Source organism: Bos grunniens, chromosome 4 (assembly GCF_055505025.1).
Source record: "Bos grunniens cultivar Pamir isolate PY7600 chromosome 4, Bosgru_T2T1.0, whole genome shotgun sequence".
NCBI lineage: Eukaryota > Metazoa > Chordata > Mammalia > Artiodactyla > Bovidae > Bos > Bos grunniens.
Genome location: NC_141168.1, coordinates 1605443 through 1631894, shown reverse-complemented (window position 1 = coordinate 1631894; position 26452 = coordinate 1605443). Strand labels below are relative to the sequence as shown.

The 26452-nt window shown below is 56.6% G+C and overlaps 2 long non-coding RNA genes across 8 annotated transcripts; one reads left to right on the top strand and one right to left on the bottom strand.

Annotated features, from left to right (window-relative positions):
- Positions 1-844: 844 nt before the first annotated feature.
- Positions 845-3993, bottom strand: LOC147373368 (uncharacterized). The gene is made up of 2 exons (XR_015163068.1): positions 3466-3993; positions 845-3330 (listed from the first exon to the last, which is right to left on the bottom strand). It is a non-coding gene; the product is annotated as an uncharacterized LOC147373368 (long non-coding RNA).
- Positions 3994-4292: 299 nt separating this feature from the next.
- On the top strand, positions 4293-24715 carry LOC147373367 (uncharacterized). Of its 7 annotated transcripts, XR_015161835.1 has the most exons (10): positions 4293-4556; positions 10079-11957; positions 12077-12260; positions 13740-14394; positions 15517-15711; positions 19238-20410; positions 20893-20936; positions 21347-21561; positions 21766-22221; positions 22486-24715. It is a non-coding gene; the product is annotated as an uncharacterized LOC147373367 (long non-coding RNA). The 7 variants fall into 7 exon arrangements; XR_015161831.1 differs by having other exon boundaries at positions 19238-19492; positions 20113-21561; XR_015161836.1 differs by lacking the exon at positions 20893-20936.
- The last annotated feature ends 1737 nt before the right edge of the window (positions 24716-26452 follow it).

Genomic DNA, 26452 nt, shown 5'->3' with positions numbered 1-26452 from the left:
GGAAGTTCCCTTTGCTATTTTAAAAAGATATGATAATAAATGCACCGTTCTCTGTGAGTTAAAACAGCTCTGGCCATGACTTGGTAGACTCCCTTTATTCTTAAAATACTGGCAACACTTCTCAGACCCTCTTCATCACCGTGGATGTTTAGAGAGTTCTGTTTAAGGAGGAAAATTAAGTCTGGGACAACGTGATGAAGACCTGGACCCCCCGCCCTAAGGATGCTGCTCCTCAGCATGTCCCGCAGGGTTTGAAAGGAGCGCTGGGCTGGAGTTTGTGGGCAGGAATGACTCACGGGCCTTCGGGCATCTTCCGCCCTGCCAGCGGCTCGCAGGGAGGCTGTGTGGACCTCGCCTACGTGATGCAGCCCGGTTCCAGAACCTGCCTACACCGCCATCCCCTTTCCCAGCTCTGACGTGACTCCAGGGGCTTCCCCAGCTGGCAGCGTCTCTGTGTTGATTAGTAAGCTCTAATTCTTCCAGGAGAATGATCATCTGTTTTCCTGTCTTACCGATTTCTCTTGGGATTCAAAAATACAAATGAATTTCCTGAGAAGTACTGGAAGGAAGTCCTGTGGGGAAACAGGACTCAGTCAGGCTTGGCCACTGGCTGGCCTGCCCAAGTCAGTGAGCAGGTCTCAGGCCAGCACCCTGCAGGCGGAGCAGCTTGGGCACAGCCCGGGGGCTGCAGGGGGAGGGGTGGGGGCTGCAAAGGACTCTAGACTGGCCTCTAGGTCCCTCCTGGCCAGGGGCTAACAGTACTTCTCTCAGAAGTAATCAAACAAGTGGGCATTGAGACATCTATTTGGCACACGGAGAAAAGAGAGGTTCTATTCAGATTTAATTTTTGTTAAAAAACAAAAAATTTAGGCTTTATTGACATTTCATATATAGATTCACTTAAAAAAAAGAAATTTGGCTTTTCATTGTTGTTACTCAGTCACTAAATTGTGTCTGACTCTGCGACGCCATGGGTTGCAGCACGCCAGGCCTCCCTGTCCATCACCATCTCCCGGAGCTTGCTCAAACTCATGTCCATTGAGTCGGTGATGCCATCCAACCATCTCATCCTCTGTCGTCCCCTTCTCCTCCTGCCTTCAATCTTTTCCAGCATCAGGGTCTCTTCCAGTGAGTCAGTTCTTCACATCAGGTGGCCAAAGTATTGGAGCTTCAGCTTCAGCAACAGTCCTTCCAATAAATATTCAGGACTAATCTCCTTTAGGATGGGACTGGTTGGATCTCCTTGAAGTCCAAGGGACTCACAAGAGTCTTCTCCAATGCCACAGTTCAAAAGCATCAATTCTTTGGCACTCAGCTTTCTTTATGGTCCAACTCTCACATCTGTTCACGACTCCTGGAAAAACCGTAGCTTTGACTATTTGGACCTTTGTCAGCAAAGTGACGTCTCTGCTTTTTAATATGCGGTCTAGGTTGGTCATAGCTTTTCTTCCAAGGAGCAAAAGTCTTATTTCGTGGCTGCACTCACCATCTGCGGTGACTTTCAGCCCAAGAAAACACTGTCACTGCTTTGATTGTCTCCCCATCTATTTGCCATGAAGTGATGGGACCAGATGCCATGATCTTCGTTTTTTGAATGTTGAGTTTTAAGCCAACTTTTTCACTCTCCTCTTTCATCTTCATCAAGAGGCTCTTTAGCTCCTCTTCACTTTTTGCCATTAGAGTAGTATCATTTGCCATCTGAGGTTGTTGATATTTCTCCCAGCAATCTTGATTCCAGCTTGTGATTCAGCCCAGCATTTTGCATGATGTGTTCTACATATAAGTTAAATAAGCAGGGTGACAATATACAGCTTTGACATACTCTTTTCACAATTTTGAACCGGTCAATTGTTCCATGTTCGGTTCTGTTGCTTCTTGACCTACATACAGATTTCTTAGGAGGCAAGTAAGGTGGTCTGGTATTCCCATCTCTTTAAGAATTTTTCACAGTTTGTTGTGATCCACACAGTCAAAAAGCTTTAGTGCACTCAGTGAAGCAGAAGTAGATTTTTTCTGAAATTCTCTTGCTTTTTCTGTGATCCAATGGATGTTGGGAATTTGACCTCTGGTTCCTCTGCCTTTTCTAAATCCAACTTGTAGATCTGGAATTTCTCAGTTCATGTACTGTTGAAGCCTAGGTTGAAGGATTTTGAGCATTACTTTGTTAGCATATGAAATGAGTGCAATTGTGTGATAATTTGAACATTCTTTGGCCTTGTCCGTCTTTGGTATTGGAATAAAAGCTGTGGCCAGTCCTGTGGCCACCGCTGAGTTCTCCTAATCTGCTGCTGTACTGAGTGCAGCACTGTAACAGCAGCATCTTTCAGGATTTGAAATGGCTCAGATGGAATCCCGTCACCTCCACTACCTTCGTTCTTAGTGGTGCTTCCTAAGGCCCACTTGACTTCGCAGTCCAGGATGTCTGGCTCTAGGTGAGTGATCACACCATCATGGTTATCCGGGTCATTAAGACCTTTTTTGTAGTTTTTCTGTGTATTCTTGCCACCTCTTCTTAATCTCTTCTGCTTCTGTTAGGTCCTTGCCATTTCTCCTTTATTGTACCCAAACTTGCATGGTATCTCCAATATTCTTCAAGAGATCTCTAGTCTTCCCCGTTTTATTGTTTTCCTCTATTTCTTTGCACTGATCACTGAGGAAGGCTTTCCTATCTCTCCTTTTTATTCTCGAACTCTGCATTCAGTTGGGTATATTTTTCCCTTTCTCCCTTGCCTTTTGCTTTTCTTCTTTTCTCAGCCATTTGTAAGGCCTTTCCTTAGCACCTTAAGTCTTTTTTTTTTTTTTTTCTCGTTGAGACACCAGGGCTCCAGAGCCCCTCTGCATGTGGGATCTAGTTCCCAGGTCAAGGATCAAACCTGAGTCCCTGTCCTGGAAGGCAGATTCTCAACCACTGGACCAGGGGTGTCCAGCATGTTAGGTCTTAATTTGGAGACAACACTTAACTTTCAAAGTTGACAGCAAGGGAGGCCGACCTGTTCCAAGCTTGATGGGGCCACACGAGGCGGAGGTTTTACAGACACACATCACTGCGCGCACACACATTTGTCCATCGGGGTGTCCAGTCGTAGAGGCTTGAAGTCCACCGGCCAGACCAGGAGCAGCAGAGCCCGTCACCCACAGGTCCCTGAGAGAGCCGGGGCTGGGGCCCGGTCCCTGTGCCTGGCCCTGGCCGGCTCTGGTGTGGGGTCCCCGGGCTGCTGTTCAGTCGTTCAGTTATGTCCGACTCATGGCCACCCTGTGGACTGCAGCCCGCCAGGCCTCCCTGTCCATCACCATCTCCCAGGGTGGGGTCACCAACTGAGGCAGGCAGGGCTGAAAAAGAGGAAAGAAGCTTGCCGTGAGACCCCAGCGTCAGAGGGAGTTCATTTCCCTGAGGCGGAGAAAGGGCTTCTTGTTTGCGGCCTCCTCCCCCACACGCCCCTTGTAGGAGGAGAGGACAGAGCTCACCCAAGTGACCAGGGCAGGCGCTCGGGCTGGCGGTGGGGCCTGAGGTCTCGTCTGAGCTTTGCCCCCAGCGAGTCCCTGTCTGTTACCAAGGCGGGGGCTTTCCCAGCACCCGCGTCCCTCCTCAGAAGACGGAAACCCCAGGCCGGAGCCCGCCCCCGACGCCCCCGGGGGTTAAGCGGTACACTGAGGAGAATTGTAGATTTTTGCTGGGCCACCGCCTGGAGGGGACGGCCGGGAGCCCGGCCCATGGAGCGGTCAGTGCCGGCCGCACGGAGACCCAGAGAGGACGCGGTCCCGGGTCCCAGGACGGCCCCGGATGCCACCCGAGGAAGCAGGCCCGTCCCAGCCCCAGAGCGCGGGACAGGCATCTTGAGAGGCCCGCTTGTCCTGCCTGAGGCTCCTCACACGCGGGCCTTTCTCTGGGGACCCGGGGCCTCCTGCCAGGCCACTCCCGCCCCGCTGGCTGGGGGAGAGCCGCTCCTGCCGCTCCCAGACCTGCCCCGGCCCTGAATGGCCGCTCTGTCTCCCTGAGGCAGAGACGGCGCCTGGACAGCAGCCGGGCCGGAGGGGCGGGAAGGGTGGCGGGCGGGGCCTGGAGGGGCGGGAAGGGTGGTGCGCGGGGTCTGGAGGAGGGTGGGGCGGGATCTGGAGGAGGGTGGGGCGGGATCTGGAGGAGGGTGGGGCGGGATCTGGAGGAGGGTGGGGCGGGGTCTGGAGGAGGGTGGGGCGGGGTCTGGAGGAGGGTGGGGCGGGGTCTGGAGGAGGGTGGGGCGGGGTCTGGAGGAGGGGCGGGCCGGGCCAGCGGGACGGAAGGGGGCTGAGAAAAGTGAGGGGCCATCTGCCCGCGGGGCGGGAGCAGGGCCGGGCGGGGCCCCAGGCGTCCCGGAGTTGGGGCGGGAGGCGGGCGGGCGCACAGCCGGGCAGGCCAGGGAGGTTCGGGGCGTGCCCCCTGCAGAACCGGCCTTGAGTCCACCACAGCCTGACCGGGCTCCCTGCCCACAGCCCTCACCCACCTGAGGCCTCCAAGGCTCCCAGAGGAAATGCAAATATTCCCGGAACCAAGGCGAGCATCCAGGGCAGCCGGTCACCTGGTACGCTTGCGGCCTGGAGGGCGGATGAGGACAGGGTCAGGCGCGCCCTGGGCGCCCCTGAATGAGGAGCGGCCCAGGAGGTGCGGTGGGAAGGCCAGGCCCGACCTCCGGCCTCCCAGTGGGCGCAGGGCCCTGGCAGCAGGGCCTTAGCCCTGAGGACCGTCTGCACATCTGTCCGTCTGTCAGTTTGTCGGCCTGTCCACGCGTCCGTCTGTCCACCCTTCCTTCTGCTCTGGGATGGGGATGGGAGAGTGGCCGTGGGTGCCACTGCCAGGCGCTCAGAGCGGCTGAGTGACGGTCACCTGCTGTGGCGTCCCTCGTGGTCACCTCGCATATGCTTGGAGCCCAGCAGTGCAATCTCTGCAGCGTCTGGGGGAGGCCTCCTCCCCGGGTGCCCGGCTGGAGGAGAAGGGGAGCCAGCAGGGCCTGTCCTGGGTGGAGAGAGCCCCAGGGGGACAGTCTAAGCAGATTCCCGGGGTGTTCAGCCTCAGCGGGGGAGGGAATCCTGACTCTGCCTCAAGGTGAACCCTGGGGACAGACGCTCAGTGAGAGAAGCCAGAGGCAAACAAAAATAGTCTGGTTCCAGTTGTACGTGGTCCTGGGGTCGGCAGATTCCTCGAGACAGACAGAAGGCGGGGCATGGGGATGCGGGTGCAGGGGGCAGGGGTGTCACGCTTGATGCGGACAGTTCCAGAAATTCTGCAGCGACCGTGGTTGCACAGCCACGTGACCCAGGGCCTTCCCTGGGGGTCCAGTGGCTGAGACTCCATGCCCCCAGGGCAGGGGGCCCCGGGTTCGATCCCTGGTCAGGGAGCTAGACCCCACATGACACAACAAAGACCCAGGACAATAAGTGACGTGACCCTGAACTGTGCACCCAAGACTGGTGCCAGCGGTGGACTTCACGGCATATTTTTGCTGCAATCCACAAAAGAAAAGGAATCCCAAAGTGAAGGTAAAGACGCATCAGCAGGCAAGAGAAGAGAAGGGCAGGAAGCAGGAAGCAGCTCCGGGGAACCTGCCGGAGCAGGTCTGCCTCTCCCAGCTGGCCTCCCGGAGGCTCCCTGGGCAGGCGTCTGAGGTTGGCGTGGCCCGTAGATAAGGGTCAGACAGTGACTGCCTCGGGGTGGAGGACTCATTCGTGCTGCTTGAATATTTACCGTGGGCCAGCGTTCACACTGCGATTTAAAACGCTGGTTTTAAAGGGACTTAGAGCATCCCCAGGTGGCCCAGAGGCTACGACACCTCACTGCCGAGGTAGGGGTCGCAGGTTTGGCCCCTGGTCAGGGAGCTAACAAGTCACATTCCTTGCAGCTAAGTAAAAAAGAGGGTTTCCCTAGTGGCTCAGCTGGTAAAGAATCAGCCTGCAAAGCAGGAGACCTGGGTTCAATCCCTGGGTTGGAAAGATCCCCTGGAGGAGGACATGGCTACCCACTCCAGTATTCTTGCCTGGAGAATCCCATGGACAGAGGAGCCTGGTGGGCTACAGTCTGTGGGGTCACAGAGTCAGACACGACTGAGCGACTAACACTTCCACTTTCACTTTCAAACTGAAGACACACCTAAAGGTAAAGGTTAAGGTGCCGGTTGTTACAGCTCAAACGTCTTCTTTGTCCCCAGACCTTCAGTGAAGGGTGACGGGAGCTCACCATGACCCCGTGTGAGCGTGCAGGGAGCATGCGTGTACAGGAATGGGAGTGTGCACACCTGTGTGCCAGTGTGTGTGTGCCTGTGGCACCACTGGCCCCAGCAGGCCTGGAGAACCATCCACGGGGCACAGGACACTCACACGCCTGTAAGTTGGGCAACTTCCCCTCGCTGTGGCCCCAGAGCCTGGACCCTCCATGCCGGCTCTGCAGGGGGCTGGGCCTCGGCCGAGGGGCACCGGGCCACCGGCAGGAGGGGCTGGGAGGCCCGTGGTCAAGGCAACGGAGGCCAGGCCGCAGCTCCGGCCCCAGTGAGCGCTGGGCGAGGCTGGGATCTGCAGGCTCAGCCCTGGGTGCAGATGGCAGGGTGGGGCTGCCCAATGGCCAACCCCAGGGCAGGCCCCGGAAAGCCCTGGGCCTGCGTCCCCACAAGTGGGAGGGTCAGCATGTGCCCGCAGCGTGGCCGTGCCAGCCGTCAGCAAGTGAACCTGAAGGAAGGCAGGAAGGGGTGCCTATCTTATCAGGACTGCCTGGCCCAGCCTCCCCTGCGCCTGTCTCAGGCCAAGTGCCCCCAGGACCATCTGGGCACAGTCGGCTGTGACCTCCACTAGAAAGCCTGCCGGAACCTTCTGGAAACGTTCTGATCCGCGGTGGAGCTGGGCCAGGTGAGCGCACTGCTGCCTGGGCTCTGAGGGTGCGCAAGCCCTTCCCGGGGCAGGACCTTCATACCCCGGATGCAGAAGTGATAGGAGTCCATCTCCTGAGGGGTGTCCGTCCAGCCCCCTCTGTTAGGGGTGCAGGTGTTTCGGTGCAAAAGGCAAAAATGTCAGAGAAGCAAAGCTGAGTCATGCATCCCAATGCAAGCACCCCACCCGAAACTAAAACTGTCAGTCGCTGTGGACTGTGGCCCACCCCCGTGGACTGTGGCCCGCCAGGCCCCGCTGTCCGTGGGACTCTCCAGGCGAGTACTGGAGTGGGGTGCCATGCCCTCCTCCAGGGGATCTTCCCAACCCAGCGATCGAACCTGGGTCTCCTGCATGGCAGGCAGATTCTTTACCGTCTGAGCCACCAGGGAAGCCCTCTCCCACCCAATCACCAGCCTAAAAACTGTCTCCGGTGCCGTGTGAGTCCGTCAGCCCTCCCCTCCACCCAGCCCCCATCGTCGCGTCCCAGGCTTATTCATCACCTGTCCATTCGAAGGCCGCCTCTTGGGCGTCTGGGTGCAGGCGGCCCACACCGGCTGCAGGACATGGGGCAGACGAAGCCCTGACCTCAGCGTGGGCCCTGAGCCCACGTTCCACAAGCAGGGTTTCAGTGAGAGCTCTGAACAGTGCCGCGAAGGATGCCCACGGTCCCAGCCCAGCTGGACAGAGGCCGAGCCCACCCCCTGATCCTGGGTGCAGTGCAGAAGGCTGCAGTGTTTGGTGCAGGGCCCACCGAGGAGCCGGGGATCCAAAAGACGCAAACTCCTAGAAGGCCCTCAGGGGAGGGGTTTTGAAGGCATCATCTGGGGTGAGGGTTGTAGCTCACACACTTCCTTCTGCCTGGCTGGGGTGAGGGGACAGGTTGGTGCTCCAGGAACCTCGGGCATCAACCATCTGGGGTCCCGTGCTTGTGGTCAGCGGTGGTCACGGTCAGAGGCGTGCCTCAGTCTGTCACGCAGGTTCCCTGAGGAGGACCTAGGACTCTGTGCTGAAACGTCCTTGTTTTCCTTGCTTGACTGTCTTTCCTTTGTCCCCGTTCCATTCCCTCACGCCCCTGATTGGTCACTGCATGAATCCACTCTCTGGAACTCAGGGAGGGCTTCGGAGCCCAAAGCCTTTCTCCACAAACAAGAAACAGGACAAACAGGACCCGAGGGGCTTCTGCACCCAGGAGGGCCCCAGAGGGTCCTGCTTGGTTTCAGGGCCTGCTTTTCCCTGATGCTCCCTGAACCCTGAGGGGCACAGGGGATAAAGGGTGGGAGGGCACTTTCGACTGCAGCAGAGGAACTCATTTTCAGGGGGTCCTGGCTTCGTAGAAGCCTGTGGAAGTGCTGGCAATTTGGACTCTGGGAAGTGAGGAGCTGGCCACGGAGTGGGAGGAGGGGCAGGGAGGACGGCTGCAGGCCCAGGGAGCCGCTCAGGGGAGGGGCAAGACCGGGACAGGACGCCGGGCGCTGCTCCCTGGCCCGGCTGGACCTCGACCTCGGGGGAGCCTGGTGGTGAGCAGGGCCTGCTGGCAGAATGGACTTGGGCATCGGGTGCTGAGTTGCGCTGACCCTCCCTCAGCCCCGCCCGGGGCCCAGCTGACCTGTCCCCCTGCTCGGGGCATGGCTGCCAGGCTGGGAGAGTCCACATCACATGGGGAGGCCCTGGGATCTGACCCAGCATGACGTTCGGCCCGCCGAGCCCTCAGAGGACAGCCGGGCCCACCCGCCCCAGGAGAGATCATTAAATCCCCGTTTAAAGCAGTCGATGGCCCCGGGGCCTGCAAGGGTGTTCACTCGCTTAAATCCCTAGATCCCAGAAGAGCGCTCCCGGCGTCCTTGAGGGGCTCGTCCCTGACCAGAGTCCAGGCGGGCATGCGAGGGGGACGCCTCTCTGCGTTCACAGGCAGCACAGGTGTGCAGAGTCGGTGGGCCCGAGCCTGTGCCCCTGCCCCGCCCCCGCCCCCAGCCCTGCCTTTCTCTTGTCCCTTCCACCCGAGTCTCCTAACAGCGCACCGTGCAGTTCCCACTGATGGAGCTGCCTAATCGCCCGCGGTGGGAGCCGTCGACACCCGCGCTGAGGGCGTTGTTTCGTTCTGGCTGCGTGTGGCCGCTAAGCTCCCTGACCAGGGTTCCACCTGCGCCCCCAGTACGGGAGTGCCGAGTCTTAACCGCAGGACCGCCAGGGAAGTCCCTGAGGGCACTATTGCTTCATCCCCCGCTGTTGGCGCACTGGGAATTCCCCAGAGATTGCAGAGGCAGTTTCTGTGAGAGCAGAAAGCAAAACTGAAAAGGAAGCTCCAGCAGGACTGCCGTGCTCCCGGGCGGAGGTCCTTCTCCCAGGCCGGCACCCCGGGAGGGAGAGACTCCCTCACGACCTGGGAGCCACCTCCTGCTGAGCAAGGGCCACTCGGGGTCTGCCCTTGGTCATGTCTCGGGCCCCTGGGACCTATAGCAAAGCCTTGTCATCCTGCTAAGGCAGTCACAGGGGAGCGTCTCCTCACAGCGAAAACCAGGCCCCAAGCTGTTACCCGCGCTCAGGCCCAGGGCACCTGACCTCACCGGAGGCTCGGCCTCCCCAGGGACGTCCCCGCGTCCACCAGCCTGTAATCCCAGCTGCCCAGTGGGGTCATCTGTCCTGAGGCTGCTCTGTCCCCGAGGAAGACGGTCCTGCCTTTCTCTCCCTCAGGACTCCTTGCTCTGCCTTCCTTCTGCCTAAGAAAACGATCCACTTTGTGCAGCCTCCCGCAGAACCTCCTGTTCACCAGATGGGATGTGGCCCATCCGTGAAGCGCTTCACAGAGCCCATTAGATCTGGAAACTTCCAGGACTCCCTGGTGCTCCAGTGGTTAGGACTCCACTGCTGGGGGCCCAGGCTCCATCCCTGGGCAGGGAACTAGGACCCCCCTCAAAAGAGGACACCCCCGAGCTCCGCAAAAAAAAAGATCTTCAAACGTACTGGGTCGAACAATAGGTGTTTTAACAACATTTATCTTTGAAGAACACAACAGGTGTGGGCCTTCCATTTTCTGAGGGTGGGGACCACGTTTGACTCAAAACCTGACGGGGCCCCTCCAGCAGCAGCAGTTATAATTTGCTTATTTATCGACAGGAGGAAATTCGGGAGCACTTACCATGGGTTTTAGTGTTAGTCAGTTGCACACGTGCGTTTTGTCTCGCTTTTCTAGCAGCTATGCTGCCCATTGACGTCCGGGCCTGCCGTGTGCATGATGCCTGGGGTGGCAGCCCACCAGGAGGAGCCCCGACCTGGGGGGTGCAGCCTCCGCGTTCGGGGGAATCGAACTGTGTCTCCAGAAAGACGTGCCGATGGCCCCGGGCTGTGAATCCTTGCAGACGTGATCAAGGTGAGGTCGTGCTGGAACAGGGTGGCCTTGTAAGGAGGGGGATTTAGAGCCACAGCAAGAAAGCCCCGAGAGAGGCGGAGACCGCAAGGATGGCCAGCCATCCAGAAGCCAGAGGACGGCAGGGAGCACCTCTTCCTTCCCTTAGGTTCTCCAGTCTGTGTGCGTGTGTGTGTGCGTGTGTGTGCGTGTGTGCGCGCGCACGCGTGTGTGGCTTCCCCATTTGTTGATGTTGTTGTTTAGCTGCTAAGTCATATATGACTCTTTGCGACCCCGTGGACTGCAGCACACCAGACTTCCCTGTCCTTCACCATCTCCCAGAGTTGGACATGGTCTTCATGTCCATGGAGTCAGTGATGCCATCCAACCATCTCATCCTCTGTCGTCCCCTTCTCCTCCCGCCTTCAATCTTTCCCACCATCCGGGTCTTTTCAAATGAGTCACCTCTTCGCATGAGGTGGACAAAGTACTGGAGTTTCAGCTTCAACATCAGTCCTTCCCATGAACACCCAGGACTGATCTTCAGAACGGACTGGTTGGATCTCCTCGCAGTCCAAGGGACTCTCAAGAGTCTTCTCCAACACCACAGTTCAAAAGCATCAATTCTTTGGCACTCAGCTTTCTTCACAGTCCAACTCTCACATCCATACATGACCACTGGAAAAACCATAGCCTTGACTAGACGGACCTTTGTTGGCAAAGTAATGTCTCTGCTTTTCAATATGCTGTCTAGGTTGGTCATAACTTTCCTTCCAAGGAGGAAGCGTCTTTTAATATCATGGCTGCAATCACCATCTGCAGTGATTTTGGAGCCCAGAAAAAAAAAGTCAGCCACTGTTTCCACTGTTTCCCCATCTATTTGCCATGAAGTGATGGGACCGGATGCCATGATCTTCGTTTCCTGAATGTTGAGCTTTAAGCCAACCTTTTCACTCTCCACTTTCACTTTCATCAAGAGGCTTTTTAGTTCTTCTTCACTTTCTGCCATAAGGGTGGTGTCATCTGCATATCTGAGGTCATTGATATTTCTCCCGGCAATCTTGATTCCAGCTTGTGCTTCATCCAGCCCAGCATTTCTCATGATGTACTCTGCATAGAAGGTAAATAAGCTGCCACATAACATTGAGCAGAGTTTCCTGTGTGTTACAGTAGGTCCTTGGGGTGAAGTGAAGTGAAGTCTCTCAGTCGTGTCCGACTCTGTGCGACCCCGTGGACTGTAGCCCGCCAGGCTCCTCTGTCCATGGGGTTCTCCAGGCAAGAGTACTGGAGTGGGTTGCCATTTCCTTCTCCAGGGGATCTTCCCAACCCAGGGATCGAACCCGGGTCTCCTGCATTGCAGGCAGACGCTTTATCCTCTGAACCACCAGGGAAGCCCATAGTAGGTCCTTGTTGGTTATCCATTTTAAATACAGCAGTGTGTACCTGTTCATCCCATCTCCCCATCCTTCCCCCCAGCAACCGTAACTTAGTTCTCTCAGCCTGTGAGTCTGTTTTTCTTTTATAAGTAAGTTCATTTGTGAGTGTGTGCACGCATGCTTCAGTCGTGTCTGGCCTTTTTCGACCCCATAGACTGTAGCCCACCAGGCTCCTCTATCCATTGGATTTCCTAGACAAGAATGCTGGAGTGGGGTGCCATGCCCCTCTCCAGGGGATCTTCCCGACCCAGGGATCGAACCCAAGTCTCTTTTGTCTCCTGCATTGGCAGGTGAGTTCTTTACCCCTGGCACCATCTGGGAAGCCCACGTTCATATGTATCGCTTTTTTTTTTTGACTCCACATCTAAGGGATGTCACACGGTATTTCTCCTTCTCTATCTGACTTCAGTCAGTAGGACCCTCTCTAGGTCTATCCACGTTGCTGCAGATGGCATCGTTTCATTCTGTTAATGGCTGAGTAATACTCCATTGTGTGTACGCACCACATATTCCTTATCCAGCCCTCGGCTGACGGACCTCTCGGCGGCTTCTACGCCCTAGCTATCGTAAACACTGCTGCAATGAGCACTGGGGTATGTGTACCTTTTTGATTCATGGTTTTCTCTGGATATATGCCCAGGAGTGGGATTGCTGGATCATTTTTAGCTCTATTTAATTTTAAGGAACCTCCATGGTGGTTGTCCAACTGGCTATAGATCGGAGGGTCTCCAAGATGCCCTCCTTGGATTCAGTTTGTCTGCTAGGTCGGCTCACAGAGCTGAGGAAGACTTGCTTAACTTCCTGGATTCCCAGCTTACTATAAAGGATACAGTCAGGTGAAGACCCCCTGATGGGGCTTGGGCACAGGCTTTCCTGCTCCCGAGACGCACGCTCCCAGCCCCCTGGCTCGCCAGCCGGCCTGCCCCTGCCCGGGACTTCTGGGTTTTACGGAGCCTTGCCTCCCAGGATGACTGACTGACTCCTCAGCCTCTGATGGATTCGCCCTCACGCACTCTGAGCTCCAGTGGCCGGGACGGGGTGGAAAGTTCCAACCCTGTAACCACTGAGCGGCTTCTCCCGGGAACCAGCCCCCACCCCTGGTTGGCATCCGAAAGTTCCCTTGCCCGGTACGTTGTCCAGAATTGAAGACAAGAGACAGACATTATGCCATCCCTCAGGAAACCCCAAGGGCTCGGGAGCCATGGGCCCTCAGCCCACCTCCCCGGAGTCAGCCGGGTGCTGTGGGATCATGGCTTGTTTCTTTTTACTGCCGGGCGGTGCCCAGGGCTCGTGTGCCAGTGACCTGCTAAAGGGCTGGGCTGCTCCAGTTCACTGCATTTATTTCTGATGAGTCAAGGTGCCGGGAGCCTCTGTGTACAGGTTTCCCAGTGAACAGTTAGCCCTTCTCTCAAACAACCTCCAGGACAGCTTGGTTTTGTAATCACCGAGAGCATCGGTATTTATTTATTTCTTAGAGAAATAGGAAATCACTCAGTGATGGGCTGTTATAAATACAGACGCCATGCCAGCCGCCCCTGCTGCGTGTATGGGCCCTGCTGTCCTCTGCGTTCTCTGCTTTACCCCGCTTTGGCCGTCGTGTGGATGGACCCCTGGCCCTGTCAGAGGCTGGGGCTGCTGGGGGCGAATCAGGAGCTGCTTAGAACTCAGACAAACTGAGTGAGAAGAGGGAAACCACACAGGCTCTGCCTGGTAGAGTCCTCAGCAGAGCAGCTAGAATGTGGCTCATTCATTCTTTACACAGCCCTCCCTGTGCACCCCCGGCCTCCACCTGTGGAGAACTAGAGCTTGGCTGCCTCCTGCCTGCCTCCCGGCGCTGGGAAGGATGTCGGCCAGGGACCCCAGCTCCTCAGCTGCTCCCTGTCGCTCACACTGCCTCGACTGGGTGCTCCTCTGACTGTTTGCTCAGCATCATCCCTGCAGGTCCTTCGGAAACTGAGACCCCACGGCCCTGCCTCCTGCGGGGACAGTGGCTACAACCCTGGAACCAAATGCAGTCAGATTTCACACGGTCCTGGAGCCAGCGGTGGCTTTTCTATTTTCCTTTTATAAAGGGTTGCAAACTCCAGGAGGTCCTGAGAACAGGGAAGCCTGGCACGCTGCAGTCCACAGGGTTGCAGAGAGTCGGACACGACAGAGCGACTGAGCAACGACAGCGTAAGGGGTTGTGAAGAAGCAAGGACGGCAGACAACGGAGACCGCCTGTGGGCCCAGAGCGCTACACTGCCGTCTGGCCCTTCCTGGGACACTGGGGTGGACCCCCTTCCCGGACGCCCCGGGGTGGACCCCCTTCACCGACGCCCCGGGGTGGACCCCCTTCACCGACGCCCCGGGGTGGACCCCCTTCCCGGACGCCCCGGGGTGGACCCCCTTCACCGACGCCCCGGGGTGGACCCCTTCCCCGGACGCCCTGGGGTGGACCCCCGTCTCCTGCCCAAGGGGCAGGACTCTGTCTCTGCCGTGGAGACACGGGTGGTCCCTTAGACCGCGGACCAGCAAGGACCAGCCTGAGGAGGGCTGGAATCAGCTGAGGTGGACACGTCCACATTCTAGAAAGGGAGGCAGTAACGAGAGATGTGTGTCTGAAACAAAGACAGCTCGGGGAGATGTCCTGAGGGGTGAGCAGAAGCTCAGGGCAAACGGTGAGAAGTCAGGCTGGTGAGAGATTCCCTGGAAACCCCAGAGCTGGAGGGGCCGAGCCCAGGCCAGGTGAGCGCCGGCCGGAAGCCTCTGTCCCCTTTGCTGACGGAACAGGGCTGCTGTGAGCGCCTCCCCCGCGCCTGGCCGCGAACACCATGAGGGCGATTGTCCCCCGAAGCCCAGACCCTGGCTCAGCAGGGCTGCTTCCAGCCGAGGCTTGAAGGGCCGCTCTGCGCCCTCTCCTCGGTGTGTGTGTGGCCGTCTCCTCCCTGCGGCCTCCTCACCCTCCCTGGGCCTGTGTTCAAGTTTCCTGTCTGTGAAGGGACACCGCCATGCCGGGTAGGGTCACCCAAGACCTGAGGGGAGCTTCCCTGGGGGCTCAGCAGTTAGGCCCCCGCCTGCAGTGCGGGAGACATAGGTTCAATCCCCGGGTCAGGAAGATCCCCTGGAGAAGGGAATGGCAGCCCACTGCAGTGTTCTTGCCTGGAGAATCCCACAGACAGGGGAGCCTGGAGGGCTACAGAGGTGCAAAGGGGTTGCAAAGAGTCAGACTTGACTTGGCCACTGACAAACCACAGACCTGAGCACCCTAAGGGCTCAGGACCCCTGATCACCCCATGAAGACCTGTCTCCAGATACGGTCCCGAAGGGACTGGGGCCAGGACTCCAGCGTGTGACCCCTGGGGACGCAGTTCAGCCCTAACACACAGCCTCAGTGGAAACGCGCGGTCTTTGCCTCTGAGGAAAAGTGGGGAGATCTTTGGGGAGATCCCCTTTCGGCCAGGAAAGGGGAAGTCAGAGAAAGCGGCTTAGTGGGCGCTGATGGGCCTGCATCTGAGGAGGCCGGGCTGGCTGGTCCCCTGGTGGGGTGCCGGGATGGAGGGGGGTTAGAGGGGTGGGGATGGAGGAGAGGATGAAGGGCGGGGTGCCCGCTCCTCATTACCCCAAACCCCACCTTCCCTGCCCCGCCCCATGCCCCCTTACCCCAACCCCCAACTTCCCTGCCCCCCGCCCCCTAACCCCAACCCCCCAACCTCCCTGCCCCCCACGCCCCCTAACCCCAATCCCCCAACTTCCCTGCCCCCCGCACCCCCTTACCCCAACCCCCCAACTTCCCTGCCCTCCCCACCCCCTAACCCCAACCCCCCAACATCCCTGCCTCCTTCGCCCCTCCCCCACCCGGTATACTAGCCTCCCCCGCAGCCTGGAGAGATAACTGCTGTTCTGGAAACCAAACAAACTCAAGCGTAACAACCGACCAACGGACCACACACTTCTGTTTGCTTGGGGTGTGCTCACCCAGCAACGGGAATGACAAGGTTGGGTTCTCAGAAGCCTGGTACCCGGGCCCACTCCGCTGACCACGTGGGCGCCTGGTGTGCTCGGGTGAGCGTCCTGAGTGGTTTCCTGACTCGCCTGGTTGCTGGGTTTTGTCTTCTGTTGACTTTGATTTCTTTTTTTTTTCTGGCCACACTGCACGCACAGCTTGTGGGGTCTCAGTTCCCGGCCACCTCTGTGGAAGCATGGAGCCCTAGGGAAGTCCCGACTTCGATCTGTATTTCTGGATTTTAATCTATTTCCTATAATACAGAAATGCACGTTCAGTATAAAAAATGGACGACCTCCTGCTCCAGGCCAGGACATGGCTAGCTCACGTGAAGACGGGGGTTTCGTGCTCAAGCAGTGAGTGTCGGGGCTAATCCCGTTTCTGCTGCTCCGACAGCACCAGCATGTGCCTGACCTGTACAACGTGCCCTCTTAGCAGAGCTGGGGGCAAAGGTCGTGTACATCTTCTCTGATCCTGGCTAGGCAGTGAGCGCACACTGCAGGGCTACTGATTCTAACACTTAGGTGCTGCTGTGTTGAGTAAAAGCCAGATTCAGATCAGATCAGTCGCTCAGTCGTGTCCGACTCTCTGCGACCCCATGAACTGCAGCACGCCAGGCCTCCCTGTCCATCACCAACTTCCGGAGTCCACCCAAACCCATGTCCATCGAATCGGTGATGCCATCCAGCCATCTCATCCTCTGTCGTTCCCTTCTCCTGCCCCCAATCCCTCCCAGCATCAGGGTCTTTTCCAATGAATCAACTCTTTGCATGAGGTGGCCAGAGTACTGAAGTTTCAGCTTCAGCATCAGTCCTTCCAAAGAACACCCAGGGCTGATCTCCTTTAGGATGGACTGGTTGGATCTCCTTGCAGTCCAAGGGACTCTCAAGAGTCTTCTCCAACACCACAGTTCAAAAGCATCAATTCTTCCATGCTCAGCTTTCTTTATAGTCCAACTCTCACATCCATACATGACCACTGGAAAAATCATAGCCTTGACTAGACGGACCTTTGTTGGCAAAGTAATGTCTCTGCTTTTCAATATGCTGTCTAGGTTGGTCATAACTTTCCTTCCAAGGAGTAAGCGTCTTTTAATTTCATGGTTGCAATCACCATCTGCAGTGATTTTGGAGCCCAGAAAAATAAAGTCAGCCACTGTTTCCACTGTTTCCCCATCTATTTCCCATGAAGTGATGAGACCGGATGCCATGATCTTCGTTTTCTGAATGTTGAGCTTTAAGCCAACTTTTTCACTCTCCTCTTTCACTTTCATCAAGAGGCTTTTTAGTTCCTCTTCACTTTCTGCCATAAGGGTGGTGTCATCTGCATATCTGAGGTTATTGATATTTCTCCTGGCAATCTTGATTCCAGCTTGTGCTTCATCCAGCCCAGCGTTTCTCATGATGTACTCTGCATAGAAGTTAAATAAGCAGGGTGACAATACACAGCCTTGACGTACTCCTTTTCCTATTTGGAACCAGTCTGTTGTTCCATGTCCAGTTCTAAATGTTGCTTCCTGACCTGCATACAGGTTTCTCAAGAGGCAGGTCAGGTGGTCTGGTATTCCCATCTCTTTCAGAATTTTCCACAGTTTATTGTGATCGACACAGTCAAAGGCTTTGGCATAGTCAATAAAGTAGAAATAGATTTTTTCTGGAAACATCTGTTAGTTTAAAAGAAAAGGAAGGAAGAGACCCCTTTTACATGGATCAACCCGAATTGGCAGAGACAGAGACAGAAAGCAGAGCTTTCTGGGTTGAGAGCGATGCAGATGTCCTGGAGTCGGTGCCAGAAAGTCATACAGCCAGAGAATGTTCAGAGACTGTGAAGAGGGTGAATTTTATGTATGTGAACTGGTCTCGATGGAAAATCTAAAACTGAACTGAACTTGAGAAGGTGATGTGTGTTCAACCTCCAGATACTGTTCCCCCAGCAAGGTTGCAGCGGTCCCCAGAGCGCTTGGAACCCAAGTGCCCGCAGAATTCACCACCGCTGCCCCTGTGCTCAGCGGCTGTGTCTTGCTCCTGGGGGTTGTGGCCCGCCTCTGAGCACTAGAGGAGGTTCATGCTTATGTTTATGAGAGGGTCACAGGCAGGAGGGCCAGGGGTCTCCAAACAGAGGAAATCGGCTGCAAGTGTCTCTTCAAGTTCTGTGTTGCTTTGACGACACCTGGTTCCACCTGAACTTAACTTTTCTCACACCTTGAGCTAACCAACGTGTTTTTTTATGGAAGTGTTCTCCTTAAGCTATGTTAATGAAACGATGTGTTTGCTTTGAAATTTGCCTTTCTTCAAAAACGGTTCCACCAAAGACTAACTTTTGACTGATAATAGCTCAACATATTCATATCAGTTGTTTTATGCCTGGGGGATGATGACACAGCTCGCGCCATCCTATCTCAAAAATGCATTTTGTGGGAGAGGGGCCTGGGGAAACCCTGCCAGCCTTGAGGTGCCTCTCTTATCTGACTAGGAGCTTTCTAACACACATAAAACAGTGCGCTAAAACCAGCTCGGGGGCTCACTTCGTCCCCCGTCTGATGTCTGTGTCAGAAGCTTCCCAGTCCCTTTTTATACCTTAATAAAACTTGGCTACACAAAAGCTCTTGAGTGACCAAGCCTGGTCCCCGGTCCTGCAGCTAAATCTTCCTCTTCTGACATTGCGAATCCGACACCATTCCCGTGAGCTGTCATTTCCAGTCACTTGCATTTCTTCTGTGACTCACTGGGTCCTTGCCCGTGGGGCTCCGGTGGGGAGCCTGGCTTCCACCGCCCGGCGCCAGCGTCCTGCTCCGGCCGCCTCACCAGCGGGCACTCCCCCAGGCTCCTGCCCTTCATCCCGTGGCTGGAACCCACCTTGTTCCCAGGCCTACTTTCCTGAGATGCCCCCGGCCCTGGAAGAAGAGGCTGTAACAGCGTTCACTGGTTTGAGGATTTCCTTGGACCCCCTCAACTTGTTCTGGTGTGTTCCAGAATGCATTTGAGTGTCTTCAAGCCATTCTGTACAAGAAGAGACTTTTCAAAAAAGAGCTTCAGACTTTCACAGAATGCTAACAGTTATTCTTTGCAATGATGTGTAAAAATAGAAATCATTTCAGTTGTGAGACTTCTGGAAAAGATTTAATATTGGTAACATGGAATTCGGAGGGGCGAGTGAAGACTGAGGGCAGGAGGGCGTGGCCACGGGGTGGATGTCTGCAGCCCTCTGGGCTGGTGGGTGCTGACAGGCGCCGCCTCTGCAGGCCGGGGTGTGAGAGGGCAGGCCGTCCTCGGGCAGAGCAGGGCGCTGCCAGTTCCTTCCGGGAGCCCCTGGCGCCAGGCTGAAGGTGTCAGAGCAGGTCAGCCGTGCCGGGGTCACCCCTGCCTTGCGCCCAACAGCGCAGGGCAGCGACCAGGGCCCTCAGTCCCTGCCCCGAGGCTGCCTGCCCTCTGGCCTTCTGCAAAACCACGCAAAGGCTGCTGCTGCTGTGAGTCAGGTCCCCCCCTCTGGCTGGAGGGCAGGCTGCTCAAGCTGCGGAATCGCTACAGAGCTGCTTGGCCTTCATAAAGCGGGCGAGAATGTCACCCTGAGGTCCTTCGTCCACAGGCTCAGACTGACTGCGCTGCAGCTCCCCGAGAGTCCTTGGTGCTTCCGGCAGCTCCACGTCCGCGTCTCCCGTCCTCCACAGAGCCCGGAAATGCTGGGCCCAGCGTGACCGTGGTCAAGTCTCTACAGGGGTTAACATCTAGAAGCCGAAAGCCGTTTTCCCCAGTGGGTGGTCTGGCGCAAACAGCTCCCTCTAAAGGTGTTGCCAGTGCACTCTTTGGACGGACCTTCCACCGTGAACCGCATTTCACCGAGGTACTAGACGTCAGCTCCCTAAGGGCAGGCGCTGTGACGCTTCCTGTTGGCATGTCAGCTCTTTTCTGGGTATGGTTTACACTGGCATTCGTGAATATGAAAATGAAGTCCATGAGTTCAAGTTGATCTTGTAGGGGAGGAAAAACTTCTTTCTCTACCCCCTTATGTTCTGTCCATGAGGCACTGCAAATCAAACTGACAAAGAGCCAGACTAACAGGAGGGGAAAACCCAGAGTTTATTTCCACATGTAACACACTTAGACACAGGAGAACTCAGTGATGAGTAACTCAAAGGGGTGGTTCAAACTGGGGTTTAAATGCCACGTTAATGCGTGAGGTGGAAGGGAAGGCACTCGTGGGAAAACAGATGACTTTGGGGGAAGATAAATGGTTTTCAGGAGAGCAGACAGGAGATAAAGTTGGGGATGATGTTTCCCTGCAAAAGGGGGTGAGCAGTCTTCCCATCTCCTTCAAGGCCACGCATCTGCCCTGGGAAAGGAGCTGGGTGGGTTTTCTTCTCCCTTCTGCTCAGAAGGGAGATCCTGGTGGCCTCATTTCCCGGCAGCCGCTCTCTCAGTCAGATAAGAAGGTGACGGGCAGGCCTGGCTCCTCCTCTGCAGACTCTCCGGTGTCCCGAGCGTCCGACGGTCTCTCTGCCGACTGTCCTGGCACACCTCCGTCCCCTCCAGTCTCCGCCGCAATCCTAACCAACCCTGGGCCTGGCGGGCCTGCTGACTCACCTCTGCGGAGGCCACCGCACCTCACAGTTACTCATCCCACAGAGTGCTTTAAGCAGTGGTTCTCAAAGTGGGGTTCCTGGAAATGTGCCAGACACCTGTGTTCTCAGGCCCCACCCAGACCTGCTTGAGCAAACTCCGAGGGAGAGGCCTGCAAAGCTGGGTGCTCACAACTCTCCAGGTAATTCCTACTGGTGTTGGAGTTGCAGAATGTGGGAAAAAGGCCTGGTGCCTGAGGCCAAGAAAATATTCTTTATTTTTAACAGTAAAATAATCATAACACCAGCACCAAAAGTAGTTATTAGTTTTGCAAAGAGTCGGACGTGACTGAGCGACCAACACTTTTACTTTACACTTTCACCTCCATGGACACAGAACACTTGTATTACGTTTTCTACGATTACAGAGTCATAAAATATCTCCAGGACAATGAAAGGTGTAAATAACCGATGGGTAAGCTAGTGTACACAGCATACCCTTAGTCTCTTTTTTACTCATGTAGAAATTCTGTACTGTATTTTCTGACAGCTTGTTGTTGTGGTTTAAGTCAATGAGTTGTGTCCTATTCTTTCAAGACCCCGTGGACTGTAGCCTGAAAGGTCCCTCTGTCCATGGGATTTCCCAGGCAAGAATACTGGGGTGGCTTGTCATTTCCTTCTCCAGGGGATCTTTCTGACCCACGGACTGTACCTGCGTCTCCTGCATTGGTAGGTGGATACTTTACTGCTGAGCCACCAGAGAAGCCCCTTTCTGACAGCTAGGATCTCACAAATTTAGAAAGATGGATACAGAACAGATTATAAGGGGGGAAGCTTAGAAAGAACTGATATGTCCATCAGCAAGAAGCTGTTGATTGAAGGCAGTCCCTTGACCACGGATGACGGCACAGTAACACCCGTGTTCCTTCCAGGGCGGGCAGGGCAGGCTCCACCACCTAAGCATCCTTTGAGTTCAGTCTGCGCGTGTATCTCTCTCCAAGACCCTGGATTCACAATTTGGAAACACAAAAGTCTCCACAAGGCACATTTCCCCCGACAGGTCATTGGGTGTGAAACCTGATGTACGCTGACCTGAGGCCGTGTGTAATTGTCAGTGTGAACATTCATCCGTTTTACAGCCAGGAATTCCAGAACGTGGCAACTGAAAACACACACACACGTTTTGAGTTTGGCTTTGTTGAGGGACCTTACTGAGGACTACAGCCGGGAAACCGTCCTCTCCGATGGCTCTGGGGAACTGCTCCAAAGAGGCCAGGGAGGAGCCAGGAGTTCTGGTGGAAAACAAAGTTGAACATCAAAACATTACTGCTGGTCACATAAACCAGCCATTCAGGTTAGTGGCTTTAGTGCTCTGCTGTGTGTGGGGAGATGCAAGAGTCTGGGGTCATTCAAATTAACCCTACACATGTGTCTCGGCTGCGGAGGGCCTGCAAGCTATTTCTCTACATCCTGAATTCAGCATGCACTGTCTGCGGATGGGGTGGGGGGGCCACGGTGGTTGATGGCTGGATGGTGGGTCACACGCTTCTGTCCACAGATACGAGGGACTATGCAGTCCTCGCACTGAATTACCCCTCCAAGTCAGGGAGAATTCAGAAGTCCAAAGCATGTTTGGCCCCAGGAGTTTTTCAGAAGAGCTTGCCGACCCACCTGTATGCATCGCGAGTAACAGGTGTGGCACTTGAGGCTCTGAGAGGCTGGAAGCGACCTGCCTAGAGCTCTCCGTCTGCACAGGTCCGGCCGGATGCTGGGCTCCGAGAGGCTGGAAGCGACCTGCCCAGAGCACTCCGTCTGCACGGGTCCGGCCGGATGCTGGGCTCCGAGAGGCTGGAAGCGACCTGCCCAGAGCACTCCATCTGCACGGGTCCGGCTGGATGCTGGCTTCACGCGACGTGGCACTGGACTGAACAGAGTCCCTGGTTTTCATGTCCACCCAGGGCCTCAGGATGGGGCCTGATATGGAGAAGCGTCTCTGCAGGCGTCCTGAGTGAAGGTGAGGCCTTATGGGATATGGGCAGGGACCCCAAGCCCAGTGACTAGTGTTGGGAGTGAAAATGGAGAAAAGCCATCATCTCCATTCACATCACATTGGTCCTTCTCATTACTGCGCTGTGCAACACTGTTGGTCAGTCAGTCGTGCCCGACTCTCTGCGACCACATGGACTAGCCCACCAGGCTCCTCTGTCCGTGGCATTCTCCAGGCACGGACACTGGAGTGGATGCCGTGCCCTCCTCCACCAGGCTCCTCTGCCTACAGAGTTCTCCAGGCACGGACACTGGAGTGGCTGCCGTGCCCTCCTCCACGCACTCGCTGCTGCTGCTGCTGCTAAGTCGCGTCAGTCGTGTCCGACTCTGTGCGACCCCATAGACGGAAGCCCACCAGGCTCCTCCATCCCTGGGATTCTCCAGGCAAGAACACTGGAGTGGGTTGCCATTTCCCTCTCCAATACATGAAAGTGAAAAGTGAAAGTGAAGTCGCTCTCTCCAAATGTGAGGGGGGAACTGCACTCACCAAGCTACCCGGGGAGCCCAGCTGGGGTCCTGCAGTTTAGCTCAGCTCTGACGTGAGGATCTACCTCGGCCCCTCCCAGAAGCCAGCCCCAAGCCCAGGCCATCACCTGTGCCTCTGCCCAGCCCGCTCCACAGCAGAGCCCAGGACCCCCTCCTCCAGTCCAGCCCCTTCCAGAGCAGCTGGGCAGCAGTTCATTCACTGGATGGCCTGCCTCCCATGAAGGATGCAGGTCAGGGCCAGCCAGCGGGGAGAGACCCCCAGGCCAGGTTTTGGGGGCACTGAACCTCCTTTCCTCCCGGGGTGCCCCACCTTCCCAGAGCCCCCACGTGGCCACTGACCCGGAAGCTCTCGGAATCCCTTCAGGTGGTGGCTTTCATGTATGTATAGCTTTGCGCTACGGGTGTGCTGGATTAAATGAGTGCCTGCTGGTGATGAAACTGGTGTCATTTCAGGAGGCTCAGAAGAGATCCCATACCACAGTCCTTTATGTCTTGATGTAGAAAAGAATTCAGCAAGAGAGAAAGTGATTTATTAGGAAAGGATGCTAGTGAGGCTCACAAGCAGGCTGGTGAGGGGGTGTGGCGCCCCGAGAACTACTGGGCTCCAGCTTTATAATCAAAGAACTGGGCAGGGAGAGACCTTCTCTGTCTTTCCTGAGTGGATGGCATGCTCCCATCATCCGTTCTCCAGGTTGAGCAGGGGAGTTTTCTGGGCCCTGCATGGTCAAGCTAGGCCCACAAATCATTACTCTTCCCATGCGCAGAGGACATGTCCTAGGGATCATTAACTCCCTGAGCTCCCTGGGCAGCGGCGGGTCTCCTGCCCCATTGTTTCACTGTCTGGGGGCAGGTCTCGTGTTCACGTTGCCTGGTTTTGTTGGTAAGCTAGCCTGCTTGGTTTTGTGGTTAAGCAAACCTGCTTTCTCGAGTGATCATTAACTCACAGGGTCTGCCGTATTTTCCTGCTTACAGTCCGCTAGTGGGATGAGCTGTTTGATCACCTGCTGTTCCCCTTTGCTCTGTTGATATCAGAGATGAGCTCACGCTCCAGCCTGTCCCCTGCCCAGAGGTCACCAGGGTGGGGCTGACAGTCCAACTCCTAATCATGGGGTTGGTTCCCCTGGCGATGCTCCTCAGGGGGTTCACAAAAGTCACCCCGTTCACAGGAGCCCCGGTGTGGTTGAAAGGGGCTTCTTATGAATCTCAAATTATGGCTCAGGAAGTCCCCAGGGTCTGAGCGGCCTGTGCCTGTAGAGGAAGACCGTGCACACATTTGTGTTAAGTCCCCACTTGGCACTGGGCCGGCTGACCGGCAGGGCCGATGTCCCTCTGCCATTTCTAAGCTTGGTCCTAACTTTCCTTTCGGCCGCACAGCACGTGGGCTATCGGCTCCTTGACCGAATCGAACCCTCGTTCGGGCACTGAAGGCATGGACTCTTAACCACTGCACCGCCAAGGAGGTCCCGACCCTAACTTTCTTGGGAATCCAGAGTACTTCCCGCTGTGTTCATCAGGACGAGCGGGCAGAAAGGAGAGACCGGTGCCGGCCCAGGATGCGGCCCGGGGGGGAGGGCAGGGGGGAGTCCAGGCCGGGGCAGGCTGGGCGACCGGGCAGAGGGGAGTCCAGGCCTGCCTCAGGAGGCCTGGGGCATCTTAAAGAAAGCGCTGGAAATCTGCCCCGTTACCCTTCACTTCGCCCCATTGGCCAGAGCTGAACTGGGAGGCTGTCTTCATTCTCAGTTCAGTTCAGTCCAGTCGCTCAGTCGTGTCCGAGTCTTTGCGATCCCATGGACCGCAGCACGCCAGGCCTCCCTGTCCATCACCAACTCCTGGAGTACCCAAACCCATGTCCATTGAGTCGGTGATGCCATCCAACCTTCTCATCCTCTGTCGTCCCCTTCTCCTCCTGCCTTCAATCTTTCCCAGCATCAGGGTCTCTTCAAATGAGTAGTATAATTAAAACAAATTTCCCATCACTCCAAAATCTTCTCTGATCTTAATAGACATAAGAAGTTACATTTATTTTACTTTGTTGTAATCAGCGTACAGTTCTAAATGGCCAAGAACCTAGCGCTGAGGCTGAATTCTAGAGATCAGAGTGGGGAAAGTGCAGGCAGGCACGGCAGTTTCTACCATATCCTCCCTGGACTCATCTGCTGACCCAGCGGGACTGAGGCTTCCACCCCGGAGCCCTGAGCTCCCTAAGGACCGGGAACCGCACCCCTACGCCCCCATCACCCCAGAGCCCTGAGCTCCCTAAGGACCGGGAACCGCCCCCCTACGCCCCCATCACCCCAGAGCCCTGAGCTCCCTAAGGACCAGGAGACATGCCCCCCTGCCCCCCCATCACCCCAGAGCCCTGAGCTCCCTAAGGACCAGGAAACATGCCCCCCTACGCCCCCATCACCCCAGAGCCCTGAGTTCCCTAACGACCAGGAACCACCTCCCCCCCCCATCAGGACAGGGGGCCCACCAGCTGACAGAGGACCTTGGCTCTCCCGGGGTGGCTGGATCGTGGCCGTGCCCCACAGGGACGCTGGCCAACAGCCCCCTCCAGATTCAGCTGCAGCTCTGAGAGGATTTAAATCCCGTCCAGTTGGATCTGGTTCCTCTGCCTCTATCGTTCTGACCCACAAATCCTGCTAATACCATGACTTTTTGCCAAGTGATGAGGGGCTAGAAAGACGAGGGGCGTCCAGCTGCTGTAAGGGCACTGAGAGCCACGTGGGTGCAGACAGAAAGGAAAGGAATGTGGGCCATGGCCAGCGGGCGCCAGGCAACCGGAGAGCTGGGTGCGGACACGGGCTTGCTCGCCTGTCAGGTCAGGTAAGCGAGACTTCCGTCACCTGATGCCGGGAGAAAGGGGCCCGGAGCTGGGCAGTGAGCCGCCTGTTCCCCCGGGAAACCACTGCGGGAGCAGTGGGACTCCAGCGGGCAGACCACGCAGGCGTCCTGGTTTTCCAGCTTCATACCTGCTTTCACTCTGGATAAAAAGGTGCAGTTAAGACAGACAAGAGCCCGCCTTACTTTCAGCCCTCGCGTGTGGCCGTCCCAAGTTTCCCTGTCATCTGTTGAGCGGTGTGAGGTTTCCTGGGGTCATCCTGGTGATGGCCGTGGGTCTGAGAGCCTCACAGTGTCTACATGAGGGTGGCTGGCGGGCTCCCAGGCCTGCCTTCTTTCTGGAAAACACAGGCCTGCGTCGATGGTTAACGCCGCTGATGCTCAGCGGGTGTGTAAGATGTCGTCAGGCGTGCAGACGTGCCCCTGTTGGGGTCCCTTTGCTGGCCTTTGGGCCCCAGCTCTCAGAGCCCTGGGGGCTCCTGCGATGCCAGCCCGAGAAGCTTCATCTCTAAGCACCTCTCAGCGGCTGGTGGTCTGCCTGCATCCTCTCCTCCCCGCCCCGGAGCACAGGGAGGCCTCTCCTTCCTGGAGGGTGACCGCTGGCCTAGCCGGCTGCTGAGCCAGTGTCCCCTGAGTCCATCAGAGGGTGAACCAGACACAGGACAGGAGCTGGCCAGGGACTGGGCACTGGGGCACGTCTGTGTGGCCCTCTTCTGCCTGCACAGCACAGGGGGCTGCTGGGGGGCAGGGTCACGGGAAGGCAGCCCGCCCCCCAGCGCCTGCGTTCCTCAGAGGGGCTCAGCCCCCTGAGCCTGACGCCCCCACCGCTGGCAGGACTGTGAGCCTGGGGCCTGCACCGAGGGAGCTCCCCG